At 39.4% G+C, this 23,981-nt stretch overlaps 1 protein-coding gene across 1 annotated transcript in view; it reads right to left on the reverse strand.

The window, feature by feature from the left end:
• Nucleotides 1–23,981, reverse strand: part of FUOM (fucose mutarotase) — a 42,956-nt gene that overhangs the window by 6,224 nt on the left and 12,751 nt on the right. The gene's annotated exons all lie outside the window — the stretch shown is intronic.

A 23,981-nucleotide genomic window follows, 5' to 3' on the forward strand; every position in this document is an offset into this window, starting at 1 on the left:
AGAGACAGGATTTATCCTATACATAGCTTGCTCTGTACATATTTTGGTTTGCATGGTGTCCTTAGATTGTGAACAACTTGAGGGCTTAACTATCTTTTGCTTCTTTTTGTATCCCCAATCCTTAGTTCAGTGCCTGGCATAAGTAGGTACATAATAAATGCAGATTAATTGATTGATTCATTTATTGATTTGAGCTCACATCAGCTAACTCCAAACCTAGAACTGTTTCCACCATACCAGACCACCTTCCTCAATTCTGGATCTGTTTCCTTTCTTAGCAACATTCTAAATCTTTGGCCAGAACCTTCTCTGGGTACCATGCTGCCAATCAGGAAAATAACCACCATTTTGGTCTCTCTAGAAACTTCTACAGTTTTAATGTTGTGGCTCAAAGACCAGATCTTGAGCAAATTTGGGGCACTTTTCATAAATTACAATCTGTACTTTTATATAAAACCTAAGTTATGACACACAACTATTATAGTTATTCAATTACATTTTTAAATGGGTGCATGACCTTGGAATAGCTGGGCTCCTTTACAAAATACCAATCCATTTATTAAATAAAATCCAGAGGCTTAAATTCCCTGTGGAGGGTTGCTCAAATGATTCTTACTTGAAAAATGGAATGGCATTTTAAACTGGGTCAGGATCAATTCTAAGGTCAGCAAGTGGAGGTCTATAGGGCCAAGGGAAAAGAAGGGCCAAAGGAGAAGGCTGGGATTAAATTTGGAACCTTGAGAAGGAATGCTCCATCTAGGAGTCACAGTGCTAGATTTGGAGTCAGGAAGATTTGTTACTAGTTGTGGGATTCCAGGCAAGGCACCTCACCTCTATCTGCCTCAGTTTCCTCATCTGTAAAATGAGGATAATAATAGTACCTACCTCATAAGTTGGTTGTAAGGATAAAATAAGATTTAAAAAAAGTAAATCACCTTGCAAACTTTAAAGCATTAAAAAATGCTAGTTCTTTTTTTTTTACAATACAACTCAATATGGTTAATGTGATGTGCTCTGCATTTGGGGACACTGAGGGGACATCCATTCATGTTTCCTTTAACAACATAACCTTTGACTCATCATTCTCATGGCATTTTCATGGGAACTTAAGATATACAAAGTCTATTCAGAGACCAACAGATATTTAACCCAGAGTTCCCTGGATCCTGGAGTGTCCCTCTTGACCTTGAATGGACTTCTGAAAGAATGAGTCAGGACATGGTGTCTATAGAACTCCATACCAGATCATCCCAGGGAGGAAGAGACCGCATGAAATTGAGAACTGAATGGGTCAAAGTAGTACAAACTACAACTGTTTGCCCTTTGCCAGAAGAGAAGGAAGCAACTGAGGAATGATATTCTTAGAAATTGCCCAGCATCATAGACCTAGAGCTGGAAATGACCTCAGAAGTCATCTGGTCCAATCCCCTCATTTTACAGATGAGGAAACTGAGGCCTGAGGAGTTCAAGTAATCTCATTTCACAAGGTCACAAGGGTTGTAAGTATCAGAGATGGGATTTAAGCTTAGGGCTTCTGATTCTAGAGCCAGAGCTCTTCCCACTATGGCTTAGCATCTTGGGAAATCTTCTAGTCTAGTAGGAAGAAATTAGCCCTATCATAGACATGCAATGTATTGTATGGAATTTCTGATGGCAAGATCAAGCAGGTTATTGAAACTCTCTGGCTTGAGGGTGTCCTATTTATTCCAACTGCTAGTCACTCTCATATCCAAGGTAATGTGCATAACATCAAGACCAAGGTAGACCTCCATATGGGGCCCAATCCTATATGAATGCCTACCAGAGAGTTCCAAGGTCTTTGCATTTTCCTACTAGGAATTCAGGCCAAATTACTCTGCTTCATGCTCAGAATACTAGGTAGTACCTGCTATGCATGTTAACAAAGGGCCTGTCAGCCCATAAGGGACAATTCCTTTCTAAAGGCTTTTTTCCTTGGCAGACAAGACAATCAGCCCCATTCAAAAGGAGATAATGATTCCTGCTGCAAAATGTATCCATGATTCTTTGGCTAATAAGGCAGCTAGTACTAAGATCTCTACACAAATAAGGCAAGACCTGATGACAACAACTTACTTCTCTTTTTTGACTGCTCTCTTTTTTGCTCCTTGATTCAGCCAGGAAAGGCTTCCCCAATTCGGTGGGAAATACCAACCATCTGGGAGTCTAGTTTGGTCAGTTTTACGTATATTGCCACTGTGGCCATAAATTTAGAGTATCAGAATCATGGCCCTTTAATTGAGAGATTTGCCAGAATCATCTCCCATTCAGGGTGGCCACAGCTGGTAGAACCATCAGCCCCTAGAGTGGGGATGCCTACAACTTCTACAAATATATACAAAGGAGCACTAGCTCATCCTATCCTCACAAAGCATGAAGACTATTCCTTTCAATTGCTAGCAAACTTCATGATATTTTCAAATATCAACTATGACAGTCACCCCTAGGATCTCTTACCATTGGATTGATTTTAAAGACCTGGCAACTCAACAAAATCAGAGCAAGCTATTTAATTCTCCTTATTGATCTGGCTAAGACTAGCCACATATACTTGACCTCAGCTTGCAGAAAGAAAATCATAAGAACTGCCCAAGAAAAATAGCAAGAAAGCTCCGAGCAAACAGGCATAATGAAATGACTGTGTCTAAAAAGGAAGTAATATTTTCATTAATTAACAGCCTTAAGTGGAAACAAATGATGGCTTAGTCCTCATCCATCTGTTCCTGGGAATATAATATCATAGGACTGAGAGCTAGGAAGAACCCAAGAGATGATTTTGACTGAGATTCTGTTTATTTCTGAGATCTTGTTTTTGTGCCTGTTCCCCTCATGCAAACCCTGAAATCTGTATCCCTCCACAGTTGATGTCAAGCAGGCATTACTTGCTGGTAAGTCCATCTGGCTATTTGGCTCCTAAAGACTATCTCTGAAAGGAGTGAAAGAAAGAGGAGTTTGATCCATGCAACACCTCTACCATCCAGCCTCAGCAGATCCAATGTCTGATAGCCCACAACATGCTAAGGTCCTTGGATCTCTTACAGCTAGGGTCCCATACTTCTGACCTAGGTTTGTGCAAAAGAAAGGGTTCAAGGACACACTTTGCTGACCTTAAGATCCAAATTCATGATCTCTCAACCTGCTAGGAGACAAAGAGGATGATGTGCTCTGGGTCAGTGATGCCTGGTACACTATCCAAAAGCCCTAGTGATGTACCCAGAACAAGGGAGGAACTAGAGACCTCCAAAGCTGCACTGATGTCTCACTGGATTCACTCTTTTCCTCCTTACTAGAATTCAGCATTACAGTGGACCAGCCTGTACCAAACACTCTCCCAGAGGTTCTTCTTGCTTTTATCTAATGCCCACAGGCAGCCTCAGAGCAGCAGAAGGGATGCTGCCTTTAAGAGGGCTGGTGGCAATTGCTATAATTGCTGCTCCCAATTCTACTACCTCCCTGATTGGAGAAATAAGCCAGTCCTCAAAATACTCATTACCACCAACATCCTATCTCTCCCCTCTAGGCATTTGTAAAACTGTTCCAAATTTCTGAAATGGGCTTCCTCATCTTTATCTTTCAGAATCCTTCTCTTCCTTCTCTTCCAGGGGCAGTACGGTGGCTCAGTGGTTTGAGAGCCAGGCCCAGAGATGGGAAGTCCTGGGTTCAAATGTGGCCTCAGACACTTCCTAGCTGTGTGACCCTGGGCAAGTCACTTGACCCTCATTGCCTAGCCCTTGCCACTCTTCTGCCTTGGAACCAATACACAGTATTGATTCTAAGATGGGAAGGTAAGTGTTTAAAAAAAAAAGAACTCTTCTCTTCCTTCAAAGTTCTGTTCAAATTCTACCTCCTCTTTGAAGTCTTCTCTGATTCTCTAATGATGTCTTCCTCCTTGAAGTCAACTAGCATTTATTAAGCCCCCACCAAGGAATGGGTTCAAATTCTACCTCCTCTTTGAAGTCTTCTCTGATTCTCTAATGATGTCTTCCTCCTTGAAGTCAACTAGCATTTATTAAGCCCCCACCAAAGCACTATGCTAAATGCTAGAGATAGAAAGACAAAAGGCAGTTCTAACCTTTTAGAATCTAACAATCAAATGGAGGAGACGATATGCAAATTAAAACATCAAAGGACAATAAGATATAGACAGGATAGATTGGTGATAATTGAAGAGTACTGAGAAAGGTCTCTTACAGAAAAGTTGTTTTATTCTTGCTGGTTGCCCAGGAGAATATAAATCTACGGGCTGAGTCTGGTTTTTATATCACTAGTGCCTAGTCCAGTGTCTTCCAAATAATAAGGGCTCAATAAATGTTTGTTAAAATGAATCATCGGAGAAAGAGGGCTTGGTATTTCATGCATCCATGAGGAAGAGAACCAGTCATGTTACCCATTTAACACAACCATGAAAACCTTTGTCCTGAGTGCAAAGTCCTAAGAACTTGTCCTCTTGCTTCTTCCCAACTCCTCATGATTCTCATTTGGTGGTAATGGGGAAGCACAGCTTTCTCAAGTAAGAAAGATGATAAGAAATTGATGGATCCTTGGGCTTCATTAAGAAAAGCATCCATTCTAGATGTAAGGGAACCTCTCTGCACACCGCTCTAGTCAAACCCCAACCACAGCATTCTAGGCACCATAATTTCAAAAGGGCAACAAAGATGAGGAAAGGCCATGGGTCCTCTTCATAAAAGGATCCATTATAGGACCTGGGCGTGTTACCTTTAGCCTAGAGGAGGAAAAATTTGGAGATATGATGGATTTCTTCAAATATGTCAAGGACTACCATGTAGAAAAGAGCTTAGACTTGTTCCACTTGATCCCAAAGGGTAGAACCAGGAGCAATGAGGGGGGGGGGGGGGAAAGCTACAAAAAGGGAAATTTAGGCTTAATGCTAAAAAGAAAAAAAATTTACTAATTAGAACTGTCCAAAAGTGGAACAGGCCACCTTGAGAAGCAATGGGTTCCTCTTCTTTGCAGATCTTAGGATCATAGTTCTAGAGCTAATAGAGACCTCAGGGGCCATCTAGTTACAATCTCTATATTTCACAGATGAGGAAACTGAAGCTCAGAGAGGTTAAATGACGTTTTCTAAAGTTACGCAGGTAGTGAGTATCAGAGGAAGTATCTGAACCCTGGCCCTCTACTTCCAAAGTCTGTATTATCCAGAGTAGTGTCTGGATAATCATGTATCGGATATGAAATAGTAGGGATTCCTTTTGGGCTTGAGTTTGAAATGGTGGTTGAATTCCTTTCCAACTCTCAGATTCTGTGATTACAACCCAACTACCTAACAACTAAACCAATTTTCCGGACCATATATTAGACATCTTTCTGTCCCAGTAGCAGACACACCTCTCATCCCTTCCTCCCCTCCACCACCTTAAAACAACTAGCTAAAAACAAACATAAAAATCCTTCCATTAGTCAGATGCCTGCTATTCTGCAAGCCACAAATTCCATGGAGCCATCTGGCACAGGGAAGGCATTCAAACGAAATGTCTACAGTACATACTAAATGAGCTAAATTCATTTCAAGTGCAAATAAGGGAAGTTGACAAAGCTGTTCCCTGGTCCAGGACTGCAAATGTCCTTCTCAGAGGAGACTGAAATGATGTTCAGCATGGTCGGCTTGATCCGGAGATGCTTGCACTGGGTAGAAGGCTGATTTTCCCAGAGGCACCAGCTCCCTTCCTAAACTCTTTCTTCAGTCTGGATTGATTGGTACAGAGAGCTCCTGGTCTGAATATTTCTTCTATCAGTGTTGATCAGCAAACATCCTGCAAACTTAATTAGAAAGCTAGCTAGAGAACTAAGAAGTCAGTGACCTGTTCAAGGTCACACAGCCAGTATATGTCAGAGACTTGAAGTCTTATTAACTCTGAGCTCATCATACCATTTGCTATATTAAGCTGACTGTCTCTGAATGTGGAGGCAAAAATGCTTCTGACAACTGGTGTTGAGCCGAGGACTGACCTTGACAGAATATGCCATTCCATGGACTGAGGAAGCTGAGAAGTACCAGTTCTGGCTTGTTTCCTTTGATCTCAAGTATTTCTCTTTTGAAGGCAAAATTTGTCCTCAAGCTTGTCAACTTCACTGGTGGGTGTACCCAACCACAAGGACTTTTGGGTAATATCAAGAACTACACTTCCTTGGAATGGACATGGACCCTGCATTATATCAAACTCTCACTCTGTAACAAATCATAATAAGCTTGTATTAAATATCCATCGTGGTCCCTAGAGTCAAGAAAACTTGGGTTCAATTACAAGCTATATGACCTTAGGCAAGTCACCTAATCACCATTTGCCTCAGTTTTCTCACCTGTAAAATGAAAATTAGCATCTACCTCCCATGGTTATCATGAGATTCAAATGAGATAATAATCACAAAGCATTTAGCATAGTGCCTAGTACATAGTAAGGGCTATATAAATGTTAACACTCATGATTATTATTTGTATTCCCAGAGCTTAACACAATGCCTGGCACATAGCAGGAGATTATTAAATGTTTATCCAATTGAACTATGCCTCAGTTTCCCCATCTGTAAAAGGAGCTATTATTTTTATCACCCAAATAAATTTTCAAGGTTCAAATCCCAGTTATGATATTTACTATAAAGCCACTTATCTCTGGGCTTCAGTTTCCCCATCTGTAAAAAGGACATGTCTACCTCCTCCCTAAGTACTGCTGTTTCAAACAAGATAAAATATGTAAAATGTTTTGCAAGCTTGCAAATGTTGGGAAAATATCAGATATTATTCTTATTATTATCATTGTTAAAACCTTCTCCAGGGAGTATTTTCTACATACTCTCCCCACCATAGGAACTATTGCCTTTTGGGAGATTAAGGAGTAGATAGATTAAGCTATTGTCATTTCGAGGTCACAATTGCAGACCCCACCTATAGCAAGATGGGAACAGCTGAGTTCATTCTAGGTAGCCCAACTTAAAAGCTCACAAACACTTCATTTAGTTCAATGAATCTTGATGGGCTTCTTGAAACAATGCATTTTAACTCTGATCTGCTAGTCCAGCCAGTGATGACTTCTTCCCCATCCCACAAGTGATCCTTTTGATAGAATCCTAAAAGCTTGGAGTGGGAAGAAACCTCAGAGACCAACTCGTCCAAACTACACCCAACCAAGAAGCCTTTCTGCAACATACCTAATAATTGGCCATACAGTATTTGCTTAAGGAGCAAGGATCTAGTATTTGCTCAGGGATATAGCAAATTATTATTATTTTTTATTTAGTCAATTTAGAACATTATTCCTTGGTTACAAGAATCATATTCTTCCCCCCCCCTCCCCTAACCCCACCCTTCCCATAGCCTACATGCAATTCCACTGGGTATTACTTGTGTCCTTGATCAGAACCTATTTCCATGTTGTTGATGTTTGCACTAGGATGTTCATTTAGAGTCTATATCCCCAACCATATCCCCCTCGACCCATGTAATCAAGCAGTTGTTTTTCTTCTGTGTTTCTACTCCCACAGTTATTTCTCTGAATGTGGATAGTATAGTGTTCTTTTTCGTAGATCCCTCTGGGTTGTTCAGGATCACTGCATTGCCACTAATGGAGAAGTCCATTACATTTGATTGAACCACAATGTATCAGTCTCTGTGTACAATGTTCTCCTGGTTCTGCTTCTTTCATTCTACATCACTTCCTGGAAGTTGTTCCAGTTTACATGGAATCCCTCCAGTTCATTATTCCTTTGAGCACAATAGTATTCCATCTCCAACATATACCACAATTTGTTCAGCCATTCCCCAACTGAAGGCCATCCCCTCATTTTCCAATTTTTTGCCTCCACAAAGAGCGCAACTATGAATATTCTTGTACATGTCTTTTTCCTTATTATCTCTTTGGGGTACAAACCCAGCAGTGGTATGGCTGGATCAAAGGGCCGACAGTCTTTTAGTGTCCTTTGGGCATAGTTCCAAATTGTCTTCTAGAATGGTTGAACCAATTCACAACTACATCAGCAATGCATTCATGTCCCAACTTTGCCACATTCCCTCTAGCAAATTATTACCAACCATCAAAACTAAATCTTCCCAACTTCCATCCATTGTTTCTGGTTCTGCCCTCTGGGACCAAACTGCATATGTCCACTTCCTCTTTCAGTTGACAGTCCTTCAAATACTTGAAGAAAACTGTTGTGTCTTTTTTACAAACTTTCTTCACAAGTTTAAACATTCCCATTACCTTCCATCATTGTAAGGCATGGTCAAGTTGGGATTTCTTCCAAGCATTTGAAAGTTTCTTAATTTACTCTTGGGTACAAGATGGTAGCCATCTTGAGGAGAATGAGGTTGAGTGGATTCAGAAGTGAATGAATGACTGACTCCAAAGAGTAATTAATGTATCCTCTACTCAGAAGGTCTTCCCTAAAATGTAACACTAAGAACTGAACAAAGAATATGTGCTCTGCACAGGGTAGAGCACTATGGGAACAGCATCTTCTTAGCCCTAGACATTATGTCCCTCTTCATATAACCTAAGATTGTGTTAGCTTTTGTGGTTACCAGCTTTGGTCAGGCCCTATTGTAGTCCCCACTGAGAAATATGTTCTGAAGGCAGTGAGCATAGCAAGAATCTAACTAGGAGGGAGCCAATAAATAAGGCTGTACCATAGAGGAGAGTGAAAAGAGTCAGAAAAACAAGATCATAAAAGGTAAAACAGAAATGTCTCAAGTGACATCAACTTTAACAACTATTCCTTAAAATTATTTGACAACTGTTTCCTTCCCTACTAAGTAACCCCTAGAACCTTGGCTTGTGCTGGGTCGATCATTGGCACCATCCAGACACTTGGGTTTAGGACAACTTCCTGAAATGCCTAAAACCGCTATGTTTGGCTAAAGCATGTTCAAACATTGACATTGTCCCTATCTGAAGAACAAATATTCTGGTCCCTGATTCATGATGGCACACACTAAAGTATCTTGGCCTCTTCACTGCCTAATCCCCAAAGAGGAAATCCATCATAACTAGGGGCTAGTGCCCCACAACACACACAACCTCAGAGGAGATGCAGAAAAGGGTGGAAAAGAATGAGGAGGGGAGAAACCAAGGTCCTTGCCAAGAAGGGTCTGGAACTGAGGTTCAGAAATTCCTTGCTCTATGAACAGAGATGTAGATCCAAGGAGGAGGTATAAATACCCTCCCAAGACACATCAATTCCACCCACAAGTAATCTTTTCTATGTTCTGTAGGCTCTGATCTTACTCATCAGAGATATTTTCAAGAGAGTGCAATTTGTCATTTCTATGCATTTATTGTCTCATTTTCCTATTGGATATCGTGGACACTGTGATGGTCCCTGTCAGGGAGGCTTTCTGCTGAGAAACCACTGAAGTAATTCCCTAAAGTGCAGTCATATTGGAGGAGAGATACAACAGCTCCCCTTCATGAGGTGGAGGGCTTCAGGATTCCAACAGAAGTGACAAAAGCAAACCTTTTAGTATTCTGTCAACTAGATAAATCTGTCCAGCAAATTACCAAAATAATTTTTTAAATTCCAATACTCTCTCTCTCTTTTTCCGTCCTCTCCTCCCTCTCTCCCCTGCCCTTTCCAGTGTCTCTTTGCCTATCTCCTTTCCCATCCCCACCCTCACCCTGACCCCTACCACTGCCTCTCAAACTAGAACTTTTCTTCACATTCATCACATTCATTCTTCACATTAATCCTCATGTTAGTCCATGCAGGTAGTAAAAAGTACACAAGCACATTCATCTCCCAAAGTTAAGTAATCACAAAGAAAGTCAGGAGAAAGACCCGGAGAAGTATTCTGCTCTCTGGAAGATCTAGTCCAGTGGCTCCCCCATTTTTCTGGACTTTATGCATATGATCCACTTCTAAAATCCTTACTTACTCGAAAGGCTAGGATACTTTGGTCAGCAGGACAAAGAGTCCTGTGGGCCATGTATCAGCCCAGGCTCCTTCTTGCCACTGGAAAATCACAATGGGAAGAATGCAGATGTTTTTGATGAGATGGGCACCAGGGAGGCAATGTCTGATTTTCATTAACTATAAGCAAATTATTAATTCATGTCAGACATAGAAAAGAGATGTAGCTCTATTATAAACATAAATACCACAAGAGACAATCATACAGACCACCTGGAAGGCCATTGTGGACTTTATATAAATATATATGGATGTATATCTATATGTATGCATGTACATGGCTTTTGTAATCATCCTCATGCCTTGTTTATATGTATTTATCCCTTCTCATTCATTAGATAATAATAAATAGCCTGCATTTACATAGGGCTTTGAGGTTTGCAATGCTTTTCACATGTCATCTCATTTGAGTCTCACAATAACCCTGGAAGGTAATTACTATTATAATTCCCACTTTGTCAATGAGGAAACTGACACAGACAGAGGTTAAGTGACTTTCCCAGGATCTCACCACTAATAACTCAGTTTTTCCTGACGTAAGTCTCATGATCTGTTCACTGTACCAACACTGCAAGGAAATTTGGTCTCCAGATGGTTAAGTGACTTGCTCAGGGTCACACAGCTAGTGAGTATTTGAGGTTAGATTTGAACTCAGGTCTTTTTGACTTTAGGTGCACAAATTCTCTTATCTTTCTGTGATGTTGAGGATAAGACTCTGTGTCCAATGCTAGATGAAAATTCAGTAGTATAAGAAACTATTCCCAAACCCCAGCAAAGTTTGAGAATAGTTTGAAGGTAGTAGGCATGACAGTTTAACCCATCTGGGTCTCTACTTTCCTTGTAAGTTGGATCAATGGCATTTGCTAAGAATTGTAGAATTTGAGCTTGGAAAAAGGGTTTAGAGGTGGTCTAGACCAACCCCTTCCTTTCACAGAAAGGAGAAATGGATTCAGAAAAGTGGCTTGAACTACTAGTAATTACAAGGTTTATAAGGCCAGAACCAGGAATGATGCCATCATTACCTGTCTCCTGGGCTAGTATCCTTTACAAAGTATTGGATAAACACTTGGACTGCCCTGAATTTACTACATGTATGACCACAATTTAGGGGGCATTTCTTAGGTCTGGGAACAACAAAGACTCCATCTTTACTTAAGTAACTATTTCCCAGACTGGCAATAGTTAGCAACAAACTGCCAGACTTGCCAGGGTGGGAGGAAAAGGCAGTATAATAATGTAGCAGAGGGCAACAGATGCTCTCGCCTCCTCTGGACCCCTAGGGATGGCATGACCATAATGGTGAGAGAACAGATCCAATACTATATAATTATATTACCATCATGAAGGAAGCTGAGGCCAGCCCCACCTGCTGTCACCTTGGAGGAGGACTTTCAAACAAGGGGACAGGAAAAATCTCTCAGACTTAGTGAAGGGGAAAAAGAAGGCAGGAGATAAAAGGGATCTTGAAGGGGGCAGGTACGTGGTTCAGTGACTAGAAAGTCATACTTGGAGTTGGGAGATCCTGGGTTCAAATCTGGTCTCGAACACTGAGACCCTGGGCAAGTCACTTGACCCCCATTGCCTACCCCTCACGACTCTTCTGCCTTGAAACCAATACACAGTATTGATAATAAGATGGAAGTGTTGAGTTTAATTAGTTATTAATTAGTTATCTAGCATAGAGGTCAATATCAGAGAAAGAATTTTCATCAACCATCTATAATTAGGTTACCCTAACAGCTCCAGCCTATCTTGATAAGGATCAATCAGCTATCAATATAAAGCCCAAACTAGATCAAATATACCCATAACAGAAGGTAAGGGTTAAAAAAAAAAGTACTGTATAGCAGTGGATAAAGTAAAGAACTTAAAAGTCAAGAAAAGTTGGGTTCAAATCTTGACTCTGACACTTACTAGCTAAGTGAAGATAGGCCAGTTACCTCTCAGTTTCCTCATTTATAAAAGAAAGAGCTTCGATTAAATAACTTTAGTCTGTGTCTCCATTAGATTGTGAGCTCTTTGAGAGAAGAGTCTGTCTTCTGTCTTTCTCTGAATCCCCAGGGTTTAGCACAGTGTCTGGCACATAGTAGGGGCTTACTAAATGTTTATCAACTAACTGACCTCAAAAGCCCCTTTTAGATCTGAAATAATGATTGATTACTTGCTTTTCTCCCACAAATAGCAGAAAAGACAGTATTCCAAAAGACTGGGGGAATGGAAGGAATTTACTTTACAAAGGTATAAGATTCAGGGAGAGAGAGAGAAGGAGGAAGGAAGGGTGAGTTGGAGAGGGAAAGAATGAGAATGCAGTCATTCCTTGTGCCAAAAATTAAAACGCAGCAATTTTCATTCCTTGGTATGGAACAGTGACTGCGGTCTTGAGTCTGAACCCAACAATCAAGGAGATGCCACATTGGATCCCAACCAGGCAAGGCTGCCCACCAGGCCTAAGTCCATGAGAAGTAATTAAAGGCAGAAGTTAGGAATCCATAAATCACAGTACTACATGGATACTTGGGGAAATGGGAAGGGCTAGAAGCTGGTGCCAGGGAAGAATGTGATCAGAGAAGTCACGTTAGTGAGGCTTGGGTCACACCATAAAAAAAGGACAGAGGGTCATGGTCTGTGACGGAACAGCCCATAATATCAGTTAATCAATCAATAAGCACTTATTAAGCACCTGCTATCTACTATGTGCTAGGCTCTATGTTAAGCTTGAGCAAAAGAAAGACCAATTTAAGAAAGATAAAAATTAGGTCCCTGTCCCAGTTCACATTAAAATGGAAAGAGAAAACATAAACAATTCTATGCATATGGTATGTATATGGTGGAAATGGGAGGTAATCCCTGAAGGCAAAAACAAGGGGACTAGAGAAGGCCTCTTGCTTAAAGTGAAATTTGAACTGCCTTTTTAAAAATTAAATTAAAAATTTTAAACTGAGTCTTGCAGAAAGCCTGAAGGCAGAGGTTAAGACACAGAATATTTGGGTATAGGGTAAAGCCATGGAACTAGCATAGTATTGAAAGATGGTGTGTTGTGTGTGATGAATAGCAAAAAGGCTGTGTTTGGAGTTGTTGTTGGGTTTGTAGTCAATCTGGGGGAGAATTAAGTGGGAGGACTAGAAAGGTAGGAAAGGGCCAGGTCCTAAAATGCTTTAAACATCAAGGGACTTTGCATTTGACTCAAGGGGTGATAGGGAGCCAATGCAGTTTATTGAGGGGTGACATGGTCTGATTTGCAATTCAGGAAGATCCCTTTGGCAACTGAGAGGGACAGACTAGAAAAGGAAGAGATTTGAGAGTGAGACCCATCAGAAAGCTATTAGAGATGACACATGTAAAACCCAGTGGAATTGCTCATTGGCTACAGGAGAGTGGTGGGAAGAGGGGAGGGAAAGAATATGAATCATGGAACCATGGAAAATATTCTAAATTAATTAAATAAATAAATAAACTTAAAAAAGAAGGCTGTTAGAGAGAAGTGATGAAGGCGTGGAAAAAAGGTTGTTTTTTTTGTGGAGAGAAGGGACATCAGTGAGAGACGTCACAAAGGTAGAAATGACAAGACTTGGCAGATATCATATATGCAGTATGAGAAGAGGAAGAGAGCTGATGATTGGCACTAGGATTGTGAACTTGAGTTACTGGGAGGATGATGGTACCCTGGAGAGTAATAGGGGAGTCTGGAAGAGGGTTGGCAATAATATTAATAATAAAAATAGAAGGATTGGGAACATCAATCTAGAGCTGGAATATTCAAACCCAAACCCTTCATTTTACTAATGAGGAAACTGAGGCCCAAAGAGATTAAGTAACTTGCCTAAAGTCACCTGGCAATATGTCAGTGGTAGGATTTTGAACTCAGGACCTTAACTCTAGAGACAGTGCCCTTTCCATTACACAAAAGTCCTTCACATACCTCCTTTCATTTGAACATCACGCTAGCTCCATAATGTGTTTGTTGCATTTTATTCTTATTTTTTAGTAATAACAATAATCATTGAAATGTATATGATGTATATGGTTTGTAAAACACTTTACATACATAATAGCATAAGATCCTCATATGACATCATGACACAGGCAATACCAGCATTATAATTACTGATTATGATCTCGATAATAATCAAATAATCTCGATTCTGACATGTACTGGTTCTGTAACCTGGATCAAGTCCCTTAAATTATCAGAGTCCTAGGAAACTCTCTAATACTCCATGTTATTCCATGTGAATTACTAAGCAGCATTGGTTGAAGAAATTTCCCTGAAAGGGGCTCTTTACACCATAAGTAAGTTCAAATCAATAATAACTAATCAAAGCACAATGCATCATCAATACCATAAGGGTGGAAGGAAAGGTCAAGTTGGAGGAGATAAGTCAAAATAATATATAGAAGGCACCATATGTGCCCTGAGGTCATAAGAGGAACTGGGAAGACTTGGAAAGGAACATGAAACATTGGCCAAATGGACTCTGGTAATACCACTGATGGGTACCTCCAGCCAGAGTAATATATCTTTTTCGACAACTCTAAGAAATGAATGGAGTGGCATCGAGTTGCAGGTTGATCCTACTCAGGCAAACCCAGTTGTCACAATGGAGTAAGAAGCATTCTTTCGTGTCCTACTACCACAAGAAGGTAAAACATATTGGAGTAGATAGAAATACCATTAACTCACACAATGGAAGCGCTTTAGTACACTTGGCCATGACCACAAAACTGGGTAATTCACAAATTCATTTTTAATGGAAATAGGTGGTACAGTGGATAGAGTACCAGGTCTCAAGTCAGGAAGACCTGGGTTCAAATCCTTCTCCAAACACTTACTAGCTGGGTGGCCCTGAGCAAGTTGTTGTCTTAGTTTCCTCATCTGCAAAATGGGAATAATAATCGCACCTGCCTCCACTGCTGTGAGGATCAAATATAATAATAATTGTAAAATATTCAGCTTGGTATATAGTAGGTGCTACGTAAATGTTAGTAATTATTATTATTATGTACTGAAGATATGCTTTCTGTTATAATGTCTCAGTACTACCTGATAAAATTAGAAAGATCTTAGAAGTAAGGAAAAGGATTTTGTGTAGCTGTTTTCAACAATATCCTTAGGTGTAAGTCACATGGCAAGTTATTACACAACAAAATCTCACAATATGAGGAAATAACTTCATTGCTAAGCCCAGATTAGGTGAACTAAAAGTGGAAATTGAAGAGGGACTTAAATCTAAAAACAGAAAAGCAGATGAACCTGGAAACATTGAAAAGTTGCACCTAGCACGAACACCAGGAATACTACATAACAATGAAGCAGATGGCAAAAAATAATACCAAGGTCTAAAATAATTTTGAAGCAGAGACGGGCATATTTAGGATGGTATTTCAAAAAGCCCTTCTTTTGAGTTTGAGAGCACGAACCCAATTGACAGACCAACTATACCAAAACAGAATAATTCCCCCAAAGCTGGCATATGCTATAACTCTCATGAATAAGTGACTGAATAATTTGACTGAGTAAATCAAAGCATTTCAGGACCTCTACAGAATCGTCTCTATGCTAGACCCATTGCCAATATATAGGGCTAAAGGAAGAAAAGAGGAGCTGTCTAGGAATAATCCTATGGGAAGACATTAAATACCACAGAGGCAGAAGTGGATTGAGAAAACTATTGAAAACTCTCAGAAAAGCCTCAGAAATAAATAGAATTATAGATGGAAGGCCATAAAGGACTTTAAAAACTATTGAGTTTAACTTCCTTGTTTTATATATTGTGATGCTTCACCTATAGTGAGAGATACATTTCAGAGACCCCTGCAATAGGTGAAAACCCAAGCAGTAGCAGTGGTGTTATTATTTATATTGATATAGATTTATTATATTATGTTATATACATTTATATATTATTATATTATTTTATATTTATTTACATTATAGTATTTATATATTATTTATAAATATTTTAAGGCTTTCTAATCATTTCCTACTCTCCTATAAACCTTTTCCACACTCTTATTAATGTACAGTCACTGAGCCAATCAGCACCCAGGATACAGAACAAAGTGCTGTGGTTGGTCACCTTTCATTCCATCAGTCAATAGTGTGCCTCCATAAGTGTAACTACACAATATAGAATTAGATTTTTTTTAAAAACATGATACAGTGAAGCCAGGATATGTGAACCAGAACATAACAAGGGAGGACTATAAGGAATCTGAGGTACAGTGAGGCTAAATGACTTCTGTAGAGTCACATAGCTGAAAAGTGTCTGGGCAAGATTCAACTAAGGTCTTCCTGACTCCAATTCCAGAGCCCTATTCACTATGCCATGGTACCTCTCATAAAACCAATACCATAGTGATGCAGAGCGAAAGGAGCAGAACCAGGAAAACATTATACACAGAGACTGATACATTGTGGTACAATCGAAGGTGATGGACTTCTCCATTAGTATCAATGCAATTTCCCTGAACAATCTGCAGGGATCTTAAAAAAAAATACTACCCACAAGCAGAGGATAAACTGTGGGAGTAAAAACACTGCTGAAAAACAACTGCTTGACTACAGGGTTGGAGGAGATAAGACTGAGGAGAGACTCTAAATGAACACTATAATGCAAATTCCAACAACAGGGAAATGGGTTCGAGTCAAGAACACATGTGATAACCAGTGGAATCATGCGTCAGCTATGGGAGAGGGAAAGGCGGGGGGGGGGGGGGGGGGGAGGAAAAGAAAACGATCTTTGTTTCCAATGAATAATGTATGAAAATGACCAAATAAAATAATGTTTAAATAAAAAAAAACAATACCATGCCATTAAATGTGGTAGAAAATGGAAACAGCATACTGTCAATTAAAGGCAACAACGCCAACCAAAAAGAAACATGAAGGATGGACTCTGGAAAACCAAAGTGTATCAGAAATTCTTGGTACACTTAATTAGCAATCATAAACAAAAGCCAAAAGATTACCATCATATAAGAAATGAAAGTAGAAAAAGAACAAATTGAATAATTCAACACTAGTCAAAAACTACAGTGAGAGGCTCAAAAAGTCAAGAAATTTGAGGAAAGAATTGCCAAAGAAGAGGGAATATGAAGAATTTCCATTCACCCATCAACTGTCTCTCACATATTGGACTGGACATCCAGTAGATGTCTTAAACTCAAAACATTCAAAATCACTCATTCTCTTTTCTCCCAAGCCCACTTACTTTTTTTTTTTTTACTATAGAGGGTAACATCATCCTCCCAGTCCCTCAGACTCCCAAGCTATCTCTCACCCCATCCAAGTTGTTGCCAAGGGTCTGTTGAGTTCCTTTCTGCAACATCTCTCCAATAAGTGCCCTTCCCTCCTCTGACACTGCCACCACCACCCTGGTGTTCACTCTCATCATCTCATGCCTGGACTATGGCGATAACCTGATGATGGGTCTGCCTGCTTCCTCAGGTCTCTCCCCACTCCAATCTATCCTCCCAGCTATTGAAGTGATTTTCCTAAAATTCAGGTACTAACACATCACCCCACCACTCAATAAGACCCACTGGTTCCCTATTGCTTCCAGAATCAAATACAAGCTCTTGTTTGGCATTCAAAGTCTTTCATAACCAAACCGTCTTCTACCTTACTCCCTGCCATCAATCCAGTGGCATTGGCCTCCTACTTCTTCCATGAACAAGATCTCTCCTCTCTGGGCATTTTTTCTGGCCATCCCAAATGCCTGGAATGATCTTCCTCCTCCTCTCTATCAATTGGCTTCCCTAGCTTCCTTAAAGTTCCAACTAAAATACCATCTTCTGCAGTAAGTCTTTCCCAACTCTCCTTAACCCTTCCCTCTCTTCACCAGTTCTTATTTATTCTGCACAGATCTTATTTATTTGTTACTGTTTGTTGTCTCCTTCATGAGATTTAGTTATCCGAAGGCAAGGACTGCCTTTTGCCTCTTTTTTGTATCCCCAGTGACTAAGCAAGGTACCTAGTGCAGAATAAGTGCTTAATAAATATTCTTTGACAAATTGGTCAAAATAAGTCTAAAACAACAAAAACATGAGTTGGAGCAGACATGGAACAGAAGGCTTATCCATCATTAATGTCATGAATGATATAATGGCAGCATCAAGGGAGGTGACAGAAACTCTAACTTCTTTGTAAAAGTGGAAAAATAGAAGATTTGGATACAATCCATAATTACTGACTCCAACTCACCTTCCTTCCTTTCCAATCCTGATCTATTTTTTTTTTTCTTTCTTTCTTTCTTTCTTTCTTTCTTTCTTTCTTTCTTTCTTTCTTTCTTTCTTTCTTTCTTTCTTTCTTTCTTTCTTTCTTTCTTTCTTTCTTTCTTTCTTTCTTTCTTTCTTTCTTTCTTTTTCTTTCTTTCTTTCTTCTTTCTTTCTTTCTTTCTTTCTTTCTTTCTTTCTTTCTTTCTTTCTTTCTTTCTTTCTTTCTTTCTTTCTTTCTTTCTTTCTTTCTTTCTTTCTTTCTTTCTTTCTTTCTTTCTTTCTTTCTTTCTTTCTTTCTTTCTTTCTTTCTTTCTTTCTTTCTTTCTTTCTTTCTTTCTTTCTTTCTTTCTTTCTTTCTTTCTTTCTTTCTTTCTTTCTTTCTTTCTTTCTTTCTTTCTTTCTTCCTTCCTTCCTTCCTTCCTTCCTTCCTTCCTTCCTTCCTTCATTCCTTCCTTCCTTCCCCTTCCATTTTGGAATCAATACTGTGTAATGGTTCTAAGGTAAGAGAATAGTAAGGGCTGGGCAATGAGGATTAAGTGACTTGCCCAGGGTCACCCAACTAGGAAATGATTGAGGCCAGATTGGAACCCAAGACCTCCCATCTCTAGGTCTGGCTCTCAATCCACTGAACCTCCCAGCTCCCCCCCCCCCAGCCCCAACTTTCTTAATAGAAAACATCACATTTGTATTAACAAAAGATGAGAATACCTGTGACCCTTTCAAATAGAGACTCAGCATTCATTTTTATACTTCATATAAAGCATTCACAAGTTGTCTGGCTAAAAATAACCCAAAACTAACAAACCTTTAAATATGTATTTTAGTATGGTGGAGCAGCTAGGTAACACAGTGGACAGAACACCAGGTCTGGACTTGGACTCTCTAGCTTTGTGACTTTTTGCAAGCCACTTAACCCCACCAGCCAAAGATAAAAAAGAATGACAAATAGTCTCAGGGGTATAAAGAGCAACTCGTGCATTGATTCAGTTATTTTTAAACATGCAGCCTAATTCTAAGGTTGACTCATTGAAAGCATCTTGGAGACCGTCTCCATACGAGAAAGGATTTGAGAGACAATACAATATTTCATTCTATTCCTGTGAGGTCTTAATTTCTTCCCCTAAGTCTCTATATTTTTAAAGCCTTTCATTCCATTTAGTAGAGAGATTAGGAGTATTTTAAATAGTGACAAAAAAAATGTTGATCAAAAATGTTTATGAGGGGCAGCTGGGTGGCTCAGTGGATTGAGAGCCAAGCCCAGAGATGGGATGTCCTGGGTTCAAATTTGGCCTCAGACATTTCCTAGTTGTGTGACCCTGGGCAAGTCACTTAACCCCCATTGCCTACCCCTTCCTCCTCTTCTGCCTTGGAACCAATACATAATATTGATTCCAAGATGGAAAGTAAGGATTAAAAAAAAAGTTTATGGATCAATGTTAAATCCAGTTGGTTGGAGGCAACAGTTTTGTCTATAATGATAATTAGAACTCAATGCCGTATTTTTGTTGATATCTCAAAGATATTTTAGGATTTGTATTTGGAGCATGGGGGTTTGTTTTAGTCTGTAAAGGATAATGAGCTTCTGGCATACAATTCCCACTACCTTTTCAAATCTTTCCAAATATCTGACACTAAAGATTTGCAACCTGCTGTGATATGTTGATGTTTCCATTATTTCACTGCATAATCTGCATTAATCAATGAGTCTTGGCCTCCTAAAGATAACTTTTCTGTAGTTTCTTATGGTAATGGTATGATTCTAGATCTCTACTAGATTTCTTTGTTGCTATAAACATTCACATGATTGAGCTACTTTTTATGCTTCTTTGTCAACATAATTAGTTGAGTTTATGTGGATGCTACCCATTGAGTCTTTCAAAGGTGCTCTTGGATCCTGACTGTTCCATAGTTTCCATTTGGAGAGTATTTGCTTACATTTGCTGTTATTGTTTAGTCATTTCAGTTGTGTCCAACTCTACGAGACCTTATTTGAGATTTTCATGGCAAAGATGCTGGTGTGATTTGCCATTTCTTTCTCCAGCTTATTTTGCAGATAAGGAAACTGAGGCAAACTAGGTTAAGTGGCTTTACCGGGGTCTACAACCAAGTGTAAGAGGTAAGATTTGAACTCGGGTCTTCTTGGCTACAGTTCTCCAGTTTTATCCATTGCACCACCTAACTGCCCTTTGCTTATATTAAATAAATCCAATGTCATGTACCTTTTGTTAGCCTTTACTATTGCTTTGTAAAGTGAAGCTTGTTTGTTCATAGCTGTTTATGCTCAATGCATCTTGCTTAGGTACCAGAGGCTATCATACCCCAATTGGCTGACAAGGTCACAGTCTGAGGAAATGAGGTCTGCTAAGCATACCCCAGAATGACGGCCCCCTGCTGATTCCCCCTCTGTGACTTCTCTCCCCAAATTTTCCCCACTAATGAACTTGTTATGATTATTATTCTCTCCCCAATACAGGAGAAATAATATGAGAGTAAATACTTATAGGACATATATATATATATATATATATATATATATATATATACACACACACACACACACACACACACACACATATATATATATCTCCTACTTTAAGCCCCCTAGGTTATTACCCAAAAAAGATTGCAATTACAGATTAAAGCCCAAAGATTACTGCCCATGACCCCTCCTTTCTCAAGCACAAGACACTCTCCAAGGCCCTACAATAGACACTGACCAAAAGCTTGAGCCTACAGTTACCACACTCATTGAATTTGTTGATGAACAGAAGCCAAGCAGCATTGCTAGGCACTTCAAAGTAACACAAGAAGAACAGAACTTGTAAATTGAGGAAAACCCCAAAACTGGTCTGCTTTAAGTCCTCACATCCAGATACGAAGACGTTTTGTTGTTTATCTCCCAAGCAATTATGATTGATAGTTAAAGCTGACCAAAAGCACAATGATCCTCTCAGCAGGTCAAGGGGTACTAACCTACAAATGGCTTTATTTACATTAATCATATCTATCACAGAGTGTTGTAGAAACCTAGTAAATGATCATAGAATTCTTTGTTGTAGTAACATCACATGAGTGTTGTTTAAGTGATTTGATAATATCCAATCAAATTGTAGAATGTCACATATGTAGAAGATTAATTGTGTGTCAAAGAAGCATGTACCAAAAAACCTATATAATAAATGAACCACAGTATTATGGCAGAGCACTGTGTGTGATGCCTGCATATGTGGGTTGAATGCACAGTGTGTCTCATCTCCTTATTCCAACCGTGACGTTACATCTGCACAGAGAGACCTTTGTGAGTGAGTATTATAGGCATGTCTTAACAGAATTTCTGACCCAGCTTTATTACTGTCATTTGCATAAGATAAGGAAATCATGTAGGATATGAAAAATTAAAATGAGACCTAAAACTCTAGCTCACGTGATTAAATGGTTAATTAAAAGAGAATTTCTGACTCAGTTTTTTTTAACCTCTATTTACTTAAGATGAGCATGTAATATTATTAGTCTGCAAACTACAGCTATATCCCTAGTGTTTACTGACCAGTTTATTATATTACATCATGTAGATCTCCTTTCCTTATCTGTTCTTTTAGATACAAATCTTTATCCTCTCCTTCTTCCCTCTGTTGTATCATCCTGCCTATGTAGCCAAAACCTATATAAAGCAGCATACGACTGAAGCTTGAAGCCCTCTGGTTTTTTAATATTATGAGACTATGCTCTGAGATATTATAAATTGGTTTTTACATATTTATGCTTGTTTATGAGTATGATTGACAGCATTAATTATTGATGAATACTTGGAACAATTTCTGTTATGAGTATGACTATGCTTTATTTTATACAAGAGGAATATGGGGATCAGAGAAATATCGTGACTTGTTCCTGCTCATCATGCTCCTGAAGGAGTTTTGCTGCTTAGTTGTTTCAGTCATGTCCAACTCTTCATGACCTGATTTGGGATTTTCTTGGCAAGGATACCAAAGGTGTTTGCCAATTCCTTCTCCAGTTCATTTTACAGATGAAGAACTGAGGCAAACAGAGTTATGTGACTTGCCCAGGGTCATAGAGTAAGTATATGAGACCAGATATGAACTCAGGAAGGTGAATCTTCCTGACTCCAGGACTGGCATTCTATACCACTGCACCACCTAGCTACCCGATTCTAAATGAATTATTCTCAATTAATTTGAGGCCCTCCCTATTGTGCATCTAGTCTCCATTCCAGATGTTATCTCAACATTTTCTACCCCTTTCCAAAGTGGTGGGGAAAAAACCAATGATGACACTTTGCTGGATAACAGCTGAGATTTCTACCGTGCTTTAAGACATACAAAGCATTCTCAGTACTAAACTTATTTGATCCTTACAATTACCCTGTAAGTCAAAAACTACAGGGATTATATCTATTTCACAGATGAGGAAACTGAGGCTGAGAGACTATATGATTTAGCCAACCTGGAAGGTTAGATTCAAACCCAGGATTTCCTGATACCTTTAACACTCTATCTCTACACCAGAATCATCAAACATGCTATCCTAGCCACATGTGGCTATGCTGGCCAAACCAGATGAAAAAACTAATTAGGAAATATTTGACAAAATAAATAAATATGCAGTAAAACATAGATAATATATTTTAAAACTAAGTCAATATGTAATTGATAGTGCTCCTCTCATATTCATTAGTGGCTCCTGTTTTATCTGAGTTTAACACCACTGGTTGAAACCATACCACATCTCATGTATATGGTTCTATGGACATTTCGGGGAGATTTCACATTAGATCCTCCTGTTGAAGGCAAGAAAGGAGATAATCTACTCATTTTACATAATAGGAGCCTGGGAATACCACACCATTAATAGTGTATGGGAACCATATCTCACCTCTCCTGATTTCTACTCCAGAAATGTTTATTGTTGCTGTTGTTGGGGATGAGGGAAGAGGTGCAGGAGCCAGGGGGCTTGGCTTTGAAGCCCAAAGCAAAAGGGAGGGAAGCTACCTACCTCTCTTCCTAAGAGAAAGCTCAGGTGCATAGTAGCCATCGACATTCATTAACATTTATCTAAATTAAACAATCAACAAATATTTCATGGGTATCGAGGTGGTTAGGGCATTGGACTCAGAGTTAGGCAGAACCAAGTTCAAGTTCACCAGCAGACATATTCTCTCTGTCCCTTCAACTCTTTCATTCCCGGTTACCAGCCCTTCCCTGTCCCCTGTACCTCTTCAATCCTCTTCAATACCTTCATTTATTACAAGTCCCATCTTGACACTATTCTATGACCCTGGGAAATTCACTATATTCTCTTGCCCTCTGTTTCTGCATTTACAAAAAGACCACCTACCTCACAGGGTTTATGAGGTGATGGAAAATGTTTCACATACTAAAGCACTAGAAAAAATGCTAGGTGTTACTCATGGAGTGTCTGCTTACTTTGTGCCAGGCACTATGGAAGAATAGATATAAAGAATGAAACAGAGGCAACTGGGTGGCTCAGTGGATAAGAGAGTCATGCTGGGGAATGGGAAATCCTGGGTTCAAATCTGGCCTCAGAGGTTCCCTAGTTGTTTGATAGACCCTACGTGAATCACTTAAAACCAACTGCCTAGCCTTTGGTACTCTTCTGACTTGGTACTGATACCTAGTATCGATTCTAAAACAGAAGGTAACAGTTAAAAAAAAAAGAATGAAACACTCCCTACTCACCAAGAGCTTATATTCTAATGGAGAAGATCAGTACATATATACATATCAAATTCATATAGAAATACATACAAAGTCTCCAGAGTAGGTTTGGGAGAGGGTGAGATG

The sequence above is a fragment of the Monodelphis domestica genome, chromosome 1 (assembly GCF_027887165.1).
Source record: "Monodelphis domestica isolate mMonDom1 chromosome 1, mMonDom1.pri, whole genome shotgun sequence".
NCBI classification, from domain to species: domain Eukaryota; kingdom Metazoa; phylum Chordata; class Mammalia; order Didelphimorphia; family Didelphidae; genus Monodelphis; species Monodelphis domestica.